Below are 13,531 nucleotides of genomic sequence, written 5' to 3' on the forward strand. Positions count from 1 at the left end.
GAGGGGGCACCTGGGTGGCTCAGTTGATTAAGCATCTGACTCTATATCAGCTCAGGCCATGATCTCATCATGGTCATGGGATCAAGCCCTGCAATTGACTCCACACTGAGCATGGAGCCTGCTTGGGAATCCTCTCTCTCCCACTCTCTCTGTCCATGCTTCACTGTTGTGCTCTCCCTATCTCTGTCTCTCTCAAAATAAATAAATAAACTTTTTTAAAACGTCAAGGGGAAATTCTAAATTGGGAAAAATCACTGAAATTAATAATGAAATGGATGTGTTTAGCAGAATGGAAATAACAAAGGAGAGAATTAGTGATAGAGTTAGTAATCCTGCATATATCAGAAGAAAATGTCCAGACTAAAGCAGAGAAATCAAAGGATAGGGCATAAGACTCTGTATAATTAAAAAAAAATTAATGTTTACTTTTGAGAGAGAGAGAAGTCAGAGAGAGAGAGAGAGAGAGAGAGAGAGAAGAGTATGAGCTGGGGAGGGGCAGAGAGAGAGGGAGACAGAATCCGAAGCAGGCTCCAGGCTCTAAGCTATCAGCACAGAGCCCAATGCAGGGCTTGAACCCACAAACTGTGAGTTCAGTTCAGAACTGTCAGTTCAAGACCTGAGCCAAAGTTGGATGCTTAAGTGACTAAGCCACCCAGGCACCCCGTGATTTTTTTTTTAAACCTAACATATGTGTAAATAGGGTCAAAGAAGTAGAAGGGAAAGAAAATAGTGTAAAAACAATATTTGAAAGATAATAGCTGGGAATTTTCCAAAAACTTTTCAAAGACAATTAAATCATAGATTCAAGAAATTCTGTAACACTAAGTAAAATTTCAAAAAGAAAAAGAAAACAGAACAAAACACCTAAGCTGAAGAAATCATAGTAGTGAAAAACAAATGCATAAAGAAAACTGGAAATTAGCCAGAGGAAAATGACATCTTACATTCAAAGAAACAATAAGAATGAGAGGTGACCTTGAGCACAAATGAAGTCAAAGGAGAATGGAATGAGACCTTCAATGTACTGGGGGGAAAGAAGGAGTAGAATCCCTCTGGCTGGAAATTCTGTAATCATTGAAAATATTGTTCAAAAATGAGAGAAAATAAAGATTTAGATCATAAAAAAAAGGAAATACTGATATCATTCAGCAGCAACAGCAGAACTATATTAAAGAAAATACTGAGAATTCTTCATATGGAGATGAAGAATGAATTCTTCATTACGGAGATTCTGGAAGTAAACAAGAATAATAGGAAAAGTCAATATGTGGGTAAATATATATGGTGATTTATAAAGCAACAATAATATTTATGGGGATATTTATTATATATGATATGTTATGCTATATGTAATATTTGATATGTATAATATCAAAGATTAAAGCACAAAAATTAGAGAGGATGTAAAAGCAGTCATAATACTCTAAGATCTTTGAAAATTGTGACAGTACTAATTTTTATATAGACTTTAATAAGTTAGGGATATATGTGGACATTTCCAGGAACACAATAATAGAATACAAAAGCTACATAATTAGCAATCTAATATGTACAAGGAGATAGGAACAGAAAGAATTTAAAGTTGATTTTGGGATGTGGAACAGCAGTAGAGGAGAGATGTTATGGGATACTGCTACTTTCACTATATAAGCTCTTTTGACCTATTTAATTTTTAATATATTAATATTTTTATTAAAATTATTTTAAAATTATCTATCTTGGTGGAGCTGAAAGTGGCATGGCTTTGATCAGGTAGCTCTGAGTACAAATCCTGCTTTACCAATAATTAATTGGTGACATTTGCTGTGTTACTTAGACTTCTGAACAGAATATTGTGTTTAGAAAGGCTATTTATAATAAATATTCAGAATCTGTGAGTATTTCTCACATATATCTCATATTTTTTCACGAACAATATAATTTTTAAGTTTTTTTAATGTTTATTTTTGGGAGAGAGACAGAGGATGAGTGGGGGAGGGGCAGAGAGAGAAGGAGACATAGAATCTGAAGCAGCCTCCAGGCTCTGAGCAGTCGGCACAGAGCCCGACACAGGTCTCAAACCCACGAACCAAACCACGAGATCACGACCTGAGCTGAAGTTGGACACCCAACCAACTGAGCCACACAAGCTCCCTTCATGAACAATATTTTATATATGACTTATTTGTCAATTAAACCAACTTTGTAATATTGTTTTAAATGTCAAAAGAGAGGTCCCTCGGTGACTCAGTGGGTTAAGCATCTGACTCTTGTTTTCAGCTCAGGTCATCACCTCACAGTTCATGAAATTGAGCCCCTGTCAGGCTCTGCACTGACAGTGTGGAGCCTGTCTAGGATTCTCTGTCTTCCTCTGTCTGATCCTCCCCCACTTGCATTGTCTCTGTCTCTCTCAAAAATAAATAAATAAACTTAAATGTCAAAAGAATATCCCGTTATGTACAAGTCACAGTTTGTTGTTTCAATGTCCTAATTTTAAAGATGTATTTAGTTTTCACATTTTTTTGCAATTATAAGCAATGCCATGATAAGCATTCTGAAAACTAAATTTTGAATCTCAAAATTTATTTTGAGTGAATCTCAAAAGAATATTACTTTAGGATTAAGCACTAGAGATGGAATCCCAAGGTCACATAACATGTGCATCAGTAAGGAGTTTACTTCATATTGCCAAATTGCCCCCAAGAAATTTTGTAAAACTTTTCCCTTCACTGCTTATGTGCTTATATTTCTATAGGCACATACATAAGTGCCTATATTTCTATAATCTGAACACACTGACTATCATATTTCTTTATATATTTTGCCAATTCACGTGTTGAAAAATATTTTCTCCTATCTTCAGTTTATGTTTGTATATTTGTGCATTTCTGCACTTTGTTACTTTTTAATTTATTTTATATTTTAATACACAGTCTTCATTTATCAATCTTCTCTTTCATGATATTCATGACTATTCTCAATAATACACACAAAAATAATATTAAATGTGCCAGGCTTTCATTAATTTATTCACTTACTCCATCAGCCATGTGGTCTGACAGGAAGATGTAGTTAGTGATGGTGTGGGGTGGTTGTGGTATTTTCTGAAAATGAATTACATTTCTCTAATTATTGCATGAGTGCATAGTGAAAGGTTAAGCAGCCTAAATAATACAAATCTAATATGAAATATATACTTGGATTATACTTTTCTAGATCTTGTCCATTAGAAAATGTGTTTCTGTTATTTTACACTCGAAAGATTTATTGTGTGTAAAACTCTTGGGATCACAAACATTTTCACTCAGTCCTCATGGTGATGATCCATTGCCTTCTGGCATTTAGTACAGTGTTAGTTAATATCCTATGAAAAGCGGATGACGAGACAGAATGAAGAGAACAAGGGCTTTACTGTGGAACAGGCTCTGAAGATAAAAGGAAAGAAGCAGTGGTAGGCGGGGAATGTATAGACCAGGATATGGGTCAGAAGCCTGTGAAAGGAAAGAAGGAGGGAAACCTAGCTGAGGAGAGAGAGCCTCTCTTGTGAGGCATCTGTTGAAGTCTTGGCCAACTCAGAAGGAAGCTAGAGAGCAAACAATTCCCCTTACGGAGTCCCAAGCTGAGTAGAAATGGTCTTTTCTTTTCTCATTCTGTGACTTGTCTTCTCATTGTCTTAACAGGGTCTTTGGCACAGCAATACTTTTTATTTTGATAAAGATTTTTATGGTGTTATATCCAAGAACTCTTTGTCTAAGCTAACGGCCTCAAAGATTTTCTATTATGTTTTCTTACAGAACTTGGATTTATTTATCCTTTCTTTCACATTTAGGTCTCTGATCCCTTTTTAGTTAATTTTTACGTGAGGTGTGCAATATGCTGAGGTTCGTTTTTGTTGTTGTTTCTTTTTGGCACATGGACATTCAGTTGTTCTAGCAATCAGCCAACTTTTCCCCAACTGTCCTATACCAAATTCCTAGAGGCGTAGGTCTGTTTCTAGATGCTTCTCTCAATTTCATCATCCTATTTATCTATCTTTATGCCAGTTAAACACCATTTTAATTATTATAACTTTATAATGTTTTGATATGGTAGACTGAGACACCTACCTCATATTTTTTTCTTCAAAAAACAATTTTTTAAGTTCTTTTAGAACCTTTACTTTTCTCTTTGAATTTTAGAACCATTTTGTTACATTCCATAAAGATGTCCTCTAGAAATTTTTGTTAGTCTTGACCCAAAGATGTCACTGTTTCTAATTATTTGTCACCACATAATTGGTGTTCAAGGGGAAATTTTCCTGAAATGGAACAGAACTGCTTGGATGTCTTTTCCATGTAACTTAAGCATAGCATTATAAAGTAATAGTTGGAAAAAATAGATGAATTATAATTCAATTAGTAGAATTGAATTAATAGATAATGTGAAGAAATTGATATCACTATGATAATGAGTTTGCCCATTCATAAATTTTATGTATTTTCCATTTATTCAGATCTGTTTTATGACCTTCAAAAGTTTAAGAATACTTTCCTAAAATGTCTTAACACCTTTTGGTAGATTTATTTCTAGATACCTTATAGTTCTATTTGCTTTTATAAGTCAAATCATTTTTTTTATTATTATTTTAGAGACAGAAAGAGAGAGAATGCACACATGAGCAGGGGAGAGGGGCAGAGAGAGAAAGAATCCCAAGTACACCTGTGTGTGGAGCCTGTTGTGGGGCTGGATCCCACATGCCTGGGATCATGACCTGAGCCTAAATCAAGAGTCCGATGCTCAACTGACTGAGCTATCCAGGCACCCTGAGTCAAATCGTTTTTAAAGTGTCGTTTTCTAAATGATCATTGCTAGTGTATATAAATTTAATTTTTTTATCTTGTATTCAACAATACTGGAAACTATTCTGATTCTAATTATGTACTCCAGGTTTCTTTTGATTTTCTTAGTTGATAATCTTTTTTTCATGAACATCCATACTTTCTCTTTCTCTCCTTTTATCTCTTATTTCTCTTATCTTTCTCCTGTTCCTCCTCCTGTTCTTCCTTCTCCTGTTGTCAAATATTCCAGTGAGATGTTACATAATAGTGACAGTGAGTGCCCCAGTTTTGTCCTTAACATTAGTGGGAAAGTTTTCTAAAGTTTCAAAATAAGGTATTTTCTTTACTCTGTATTTGATTGATGCCCTTTAATAGGTTAAGAAAATTCTTATCTGTTACTTGTTAAGAGTTTGTTGGTTTATTATAAAAAAACGTAAAATGTCATAGTGGGATATTTCTAAATCATATGCGAAACATGATTTAATCATATTTAAATTTAAATGCAACATTTAATCATTTATTGTGATTACTGATAGACTTACTTCTATACTGTGTTTTTCCATTTTCTTTTTAACAAGATTGTTTTCTTTGTCAGTGATAATTCCAGACCTCATCCTGGACCTACTGTATTAATAACTGTTTAAAGGGTAGGGGATGGAGCAGGAGTCTGCATTAAGGAAGAAAACCTTTCCAGGTCAAGTTGATGATAAGATAGTTTTCAAAACTACATCTGCAGAATAAAGTGCAAGCTCCTTGCTCCTTAAGAAAGAAAACAATCCCGTCATAAAGACTTTTCCTTATTTCTCTAAGCCGTATCTCTTGACTTTGCCTCTCATATTTTGTGTCCCTGTGATGCTGAACTTCCTTGGGTTATGTCGTACTCTGAATATGCTTTTCATTTTTTGGTGTTCTGCAGATACAGCTGATATCTACTCATTTAACTGTCACTCAGTTGTGTTAGCTTGGGTTAGGCTGAAGATACAATTCGTCATGTGTCTCTCTGTCACATCACAGGGCATTAAAAATCTCTGTTCAGGGACTCTGTCAGTTCTTTGAGGTTGGGACTTGTGTCTTACTCACCAGAAAGTTCCCAGTGCCTAGAGCAGTGCAGACACATGGTCACTTCACAAAAAAGCTTCCAAAATGGAACTAATCTTTTAATACAGAATGCTCAAAATTGAAATAATTTTTTCCCCTTGAACCCTCATCTATAATACCTGGGGTATGTTTCAAACTCTGACTATGACATTGGGTCTTTTCCAGTGCTCTTCAATAATGCCCAATATTCTTTGATGTGCCGGCACCAGCACCAGTGCCTAGCTCAGAGAGAGTTTAAAGCACATCTCTCAAGTCAGTTAACTATTTCATTACAACAAAGCCTCTGAGTGGAAACACATTCACAAGTCAACACATAGCTTCTTCACAGATGAGGAAATGCCAGAATGTATGTCTGTGTTTCTATAGAGAGAGGCACTGGACAACTGTGGGGTTTTAATTTTCCTGTTATATCCTACCAACATCCATTGACAAGCATTTTGAAAATTAGCCATATCTGAAAGAAGTGACTTTTGAAAAGTAGGAAAAGGACAAGTTTGAGGGAAGGATTTTAAAATGTATTAAAATTATCAATATTTTGTGACAGATACCCAATTTCTATTAGGAAAAAAAATACAACAGCGTCCTTATTATTTCCTCGATCTTAGTCTCAGTTACTGAGCCTTCTGGCTCCATTCCTACCACAGTCTGAGGTTCTGATAAGCAAGTCATATAATTCTTTTTGTCCCAGGGAATAAGCTTTTTTTAGACCCTCACCTACAACATATTATGAATATGGTCATGATTAGTCTTGTTTGATTAGTTCATTAAGTCCTAGCAAGTCACTAATATAGCACATCTACTCTTTGAAAGCATTCCTATTATCTGGTCAAGCACTTTTAAGAAGCACACAGGTCTAAAGTAGTTAAATAAATAGCTATTCTAAGTGATAAAAAGATTTTCCAGAACAGAAGTAAGAAAGATTCTCTCATACTCACTGTTAGCCCTGCTCTCTGGAGCAGCTTTGACCTCTGCCTGCTCTTACCCAATGATAAAAATTCCTTGAAGTTATACAGACCTTTGCAATTTACAGATTGTTCTAACATACATTTTCTTGGATAATCCACTGGACAACTCTTTGATGGAGGAGGTTTTCATCATTTCCATTTTGTGCAGGTATAACTAAGGCCCCAAGAAGATAACTTGGCTCACTTTACTGAAAAGCTTTCATGCTAAGATGCAAACTCAGACCAAGTGCCCCAAGCACCACTGAAAATAGCAAGTCATGCTGTGGTAGTGATAGCAAACTCTAAGGAGCATTTACATTTTAGATACTGTAATATAATATACTAGAAATCATTGGTGGGGGATGGAATCATGCATCTTGCAAATCTTTCTTGCCTGGGGATTCATCATGGAATTTTCACAGTCTGTCAATGGTGTAACAGTTGGAGGCACACAACACACTTCTATCAAACTTAATTCACAAGAAGGAGAACCATATGATACTAAGGGCCTTTCCCCTTAATGGAGACCCTGTGACCAGGATGAGAGGCTTCTGTTACTCTGTACCTTAACAGGAAAAATAGATTTACTTGGAGTTTCTGATCTTACCTAAAAACAAAAACAAAAACAAAACAAAACAAAACTTGTATTTCCCCTAAAGACAACATTCCTTTCTGTGCACCAGCTCTATCTCACATTTATTTTACTGGCAACGCATGCAACTTCTGATGGGAATATTTATTTCTAGAATTAGTTTGACCAAATTGTAAGTGCCTCCAATGGAACAGCTTGTACTAATAAATAGATCTCTCTCTCTCTCACTTCAAAACCTACTACTACAAGATTTTAAAAGAGCATTTATCAGAAACCCCTAGACAATCTTCCGGCTTCAATTGAACCAATTAATTTTATGCAATGAAAAATCTAAAGGAAGTCTCTTGACTGCCTCCCTGACACATTATATCCTGCGATACTTCATTTTTAGCAAGAAGTGATTGAGAGCAATAGACATGACTGTTTTTTTTTAAATGGTATGTGGGACTCCAATCTACATTTTTAAAACAAAAATTTGTTAGCAGTACTCTTCTGCCTAACACCCACTTGCACTTTGAAGCCTTACCTCATTGTGTCATAACAATGAAGTGTTAGTTCTTAATTTGGAAGATCTGATAATGAAATCAGGTTATCTGGAGAGAGGAATTCGAAATATATATTACAAAGCAGTGTCTTTGGACGTTTTATTAACATGCCTTAGCCATAACCATCCTATTTGATTGGGTGGGCAGGTTTTAAAACGTAGGATAAAATGTAGATTCCCTTGTTGTTTGTTTGTTTGCTTGTTTGTTTTGTTTTTACCTTATGATATTGACCCACAAAGCACATAAGACCATTTTTTTCAAGATTTTTTTTTCTAACTACAAAAATGCGTTTCTTCAAGTGAAACATTTTATTCCTGGTTATGGTAAGTGCCAGATGATGTGAAGGGTACTTACTCATCCCCCTTAGATTTTTGCCCCCTAAGAATGGAATGCCTGTTATTATTATTATTATTTTATTTTATTTTATTTTATTTATTTTTATTTTTTTTATATATGAAATTTATTGACAAATTGGTTTCCATACAACACCCAGTGCTCATCCCAAAAGGTGCCCGCCTCAATACCCATCACCCACCCTCCCCTCCCTCCCACCCCCCATCAACCCTCAGTTTGTTCTCAGTTTTTAACAGTCTCTTATGCTTTGGCTCTCTCCCATTCTAACCTCTTTTTTTTTTTTCCTTCCCCTCCCCCATGGGTTCCTGTTAAGTTTCTCAGGATCCACATAAGAGTGAAACCATATGGTATCTGTCTTTCTCTGTATGGCTTATTTCACTTAACATCACACTCTCCAGTTCCATCCACGTTGCTACAAAAGGCCATATTTCATTTTTTCTCATTGCCACGTAGTATTCCATTGTGTATATAAACCACAATTTCTTTATCCATTCATCAGTTGATGGACATTTAGGCTCTTTCCATAATTTGGCTATTGTTGAGAGTGCTGCTATGAACATTGGGGTACAAGTGCCCCTATGCATCAGTACTCCTGTATCCCTTGGATAAATTCCTAGCAGTGCTATTGCTGGGTCATAGGGTAGGTCTATTTTTAATTTTCTGAGGAACCTCCACACTGCTATTATTTCTATTATTATGTTATTATACAATTGTTACTCAGCAAGTTTTCCATTTTGCTTTCAGCTCTTTCGAACTTATAGTATAAAATCTATAGAACATTTAAAATCAAAACCTTGAGGGCAACAGGATACTGTCTAAATATTCAACCCTATAAAAATATTTATCCAGACTTGCCAACACAGAAAAGGCAAAAGTGAGAAAAGAAGGAAAAAAGAATCAGTATCAGGAATAAAGAAGGGGACATCACTACATTTCTTATAGGAATTAATAGGATTATAAAGGAATATTATGAATTTTATACCAGTAAATTTGATAGCTAAGATAAAATAGGCAAATTCCTTGAAAAACATAAATTACCAAAAATTTCTCAAGAAGAAACTGTAGCCTAAGTAGCTCTATATCTATTTAAAAAATTGAATTCAGAGTTAAACCTTTCCAATCAGAAACCTTCAGTCCTAGATGGCTCCAATGGAAAATTCTACCAAACATTTAAGGAAGCAATATCACAAAGAGGCTATATAATTTATATTAAATATATAATTTTATAATATATAATATTTTAATAAACAATGTATAATATATAACTATATTAGATAATTTATTATAGATAGCATACAGTTGGAAAGAAATATTTTTGTATTCAACTTGATAATACCTGCTTTTTCATTGTGGTTTCCAGGATTTTTTTTAAGTTTTTATTTTCATTCCAGTTAGTTAACATACAGTGTTAAATTAGTTTCAGGTGTATAATATAGTAATTCAACACTTCCATATATCACCCTGTGTTTATCACAAGTGCACTCCTTAATCCCCATCACCTATTGAACCCATCGCCCCACTCGCCACCCCTGTGATAACCATCAATTTGTTCTTATAGATAACAGTCTGTTTCTTTATTTCTCTATTTTTTACTCTTTGCTTGTTTTGTTTCATAAATCCCACATATGAGTAAAATCATATGGCATTTGTCTTTCTCTGACTGACTTATTTTGCTTAGCATTATACTCTAGCTCCATCCATGTCATTGCAAATGGCAAGATTTTATTCTTTTTATGGCAGAATAATATTCCATTGTGTATATATGCACAACCTCTTCTTTATCAATTTATCAATTGATGGACACTTGGGCAGTTTCCATATCTTGGCTATGGTGAATAAACATTGGAGTACATGTATCCCTTTGAAACTGTATATTTGTATCCTTTGGGTAAATACCCAGTATTGTGATTGTTGCATCATAAGTTAGTTCTATTTTGAACTTTTTGAGGAACCTCCATACTGTTTTCCACAGTGGTTGCACCAGTTTGCATTTCCCCCAGCAGTGCATGAGTGTTCCTTATTCTACATATCCTCTCCAACACCTGTAATTGATTGTGTTATTGATTTTAGCCATTCTGACAGGTGTGAGGTGATATCTAATTGTAGCTTTGATTTGCATTTTCCTGATAATGAGTGATGTTGAGCATCTTTTCATGTGTCTTTTAGCCATCTGATGGCTTCATTGGAGAAGTATCTGTTCACATCTGCCCATTTTTTAATTGAATTTTTTATTTTTGGATGTTGAGTTGTATAAGTTCTTTATATATTTTAGACACTAACCAGAAGTTTTTATTTAATGTAATCACGTGTTATTGGATTTAAATCTACCACCTTGATAATTGTTTTCTGTTGTTTCATCTGTTCTTTGTTTTTTCTCTTTTTCTGTTTTGTTTTGGCTTTAGTTTTTTTTTTTAATTCCATTTTGCCTTCACTTATAACAAGTCCAATAAACTATATATATATGTATTATATATACTATATATTATATAAATATATAGATACATATAAATATATAAAATAAATACATTTTATAAAATATATATAATATATAATTATATATATTTATATAATTTATATATGATTATATATTTATATAAATATTTATATATAATTATATATATTAAATAAATAAATAATTATAAATAAATATATATATATTTATGATTGCTCCAGGGTTTATACATCTTTATCTTATCATTCTCTACATTTAAATAATATTGTATACTTCATGTAAGTATAAAAACCTTAAAGTAGTATAATTCTATTTTCTTCTATCTTACATGTTACAATTGATATACTTTTACCTCTTAAAATGTTTAAAAAAAACTATAATGTTTCTATTTTTGCTTTAGGCAATCAATGATCTTCTGAAGTGAATAAGGAAAATACTTTATGCTCATTTTAATCATTTTTAGCAATCCTCCTTACCTTGTGTAACTCTAGTTTTTCATCTAGCACCAAACCTTCTGCCTGAAGAACTTCCTTTAATTCTTCTGGCACAGATCTTCTGCCAAAGAATTCTCTCTGCAATTGTTGGTATGAAAAGAAAAAATTATTGTTTTGTCTTCATTTTTGAAAAATATTTTTGTTGGGGATACAATTCTGGGTTGACAATTTCTGTGTCTTTAAACACTTCAAAAAGATGGTATTTTGTTGCTTTCCTGGTTGTTGTATCCTTATTCTTGTTTCTTTGCATGTAATGTTTCTCTTTTCTGTTTGCCTTCAAGGTAAAGTCTTTTCTTGTCTTTTTTTTCTTTCTCTCTCTCTCTCTCTCTTTTTTGGTTTTAAGCGGTGTGACTAAGATATATATAGGTGTAGGTGTGTGTGTCCTCTGAGTTTTTTTAGACCTGTGGCTGGTTTTCTTCATTTAATTTTGAAAAATTCTCAAAACTTACCTCTTTAAATATGCCTTCTGCCTCATTTTGTTTATATTCTCCTTTTGACACCCCAATTACATTTATATTAGGCCACTTAACATTGTCCCATGGCTCATGGATATATTGTTCTCTTCTTTCCTTCTTTTCTATTGTGTTTTATTTTGGATAATTTTTATTTACTCATCTTCTAATTCACTGGTTATTTCTTCAGTAGTATCTCATCTGCTGATAAGCATTCAGTGAAGGTAATCTTCATCTTTGATAGTATTTTCTTTTTTACTAACACATATTTGACTTTTAAAAAATAGTTTCGTTTTCTCTATCATAATTCTCATTTGTTCCTTATGTAATTCACATTTTCCACTAGCTACTTTAGCATGTTAATCATTGATATTTTATATTATTTTTTAAATTTAATTTATTTATTTTGAGAGAGTGTGTGTGTCTGTGTGAGAGGGGGATGGGCATAGAGAGAGGAAGAGAGAGAATCTCAAGCAGGCCTTGCACTGTCAGCTCAGAGATGGACGTGGGGCTCAATCTCACAAAGCATGAGATCGTGACCTTAGCTGAAATCAAGAGTCAGAAGCTTAATTGACTGAGCCACCCATGTGCCCCTAATCATTGTTATTAAACAAACAAACAAACAAACAAACCTGATTGTTTTAACATCTGGGGACATTTCTCTGGTTTTGTTAATCTACTATTATCAGTGGACCTTCTTCCTCCCTGCCCCTGTCCCCCCCACTTGCTTTGTTATATATCTTGTAGTTTTTAACTCAATGACATTGTGTGGAAAAGAAGTAAAGAATCTGATGTGTGTAGCGTTTATGCTAGTAAGTGGTAAAGCCCCCACCTCTTTATTTACCTCTTCTTCAGTAAAGCCCTTAGTGTGAGGAGTAGATTTTATTATGTCAATAGTTGAGCTGGCGTTGGCTTTTTCTTGGTATGGGTGTTTTTGGTGTAGCACAGGCTTTAGGTCTTCCAGTGTTTGGCTTCCATCTTCTTGTGCTTACTGTGGTGTCTGAAGAGTTGGAGGAATTTTTTTCAGGGCTCAAATTCTACTCTCAGATTTTGGTAGTACCTGCAGAGCTGTGCCACAGCGATTGTTTCCCTCCTAGCTCTTGGCCAGTGGTACATTGTTTGCACTTGTCACTTAGTACCAAATTTGTCATGGGTATAGAGCAGATTTGGGGTTTGGGGGTCAGTTTTAGGCAGAATTTGTGTGCCTGGGCTTCAGGGGTGGGGTTTTCTCTCCATTCTGGATTCTCTTTCCTGTGGCAGCCAAACTCTGGGTGGTCATAGGGAGAGAGATTCCTTGCCTTTTCTCTAAGAATAGCAGATCTCTTTTTGTCAAGAGGGCAGGATACTAGGTTCATTTAAAAGGAGTTTTGCTTCTACCTCTAGATCAACAAGAATGGATCTCTGGCTGTGTCCTCAGAATAAGAGGCTGCCCTTCCCCTTCCAGACTCAGATGGGTTTTACTTCTACTTGTACACCAGGAGCAAGGCACCTTTACCCATGCTTTGGCGATGAAAGTGTTATTTCCCTTTCCCATGACATTAAGACTTCTGTTTTATAAAAGGGAACAGTTTAGAAAAGTAGCACAGATTTAACTTGGTCCCTAGGAGCTGCCAAATCACCTCCTTTGTGCCTGTGCTGCTGAATGGAGTTCTACCTTGTCACTTGTCCTGTGTCCAGTTTTTCTAGGCACTGATGAAAGTCCATTGAAAAGATGTGACTGAGTGTGAACTCCTCTTGTGTCTGGCTCCACCAGTTACTCTGAACTAAGATACCACACTTGGTGTTTAAAAATTTGTTAGACTTT

This window comes from Prionailurus viverrinus, chromosome C2, assembly GCF_022837055.1.
Source record: "Prionailurus viverrinus isolate Anna chromosome C2, UM_Priviv_1.0, whole genome shotgun sequence".
Taxonomy (NCBI): domain Eukaryota; kingdom Metazoa; phylum Chordata; class Mammalia; order Carnivora; family Felidae; genus Prionailurus; species Prionailurus viverrinus.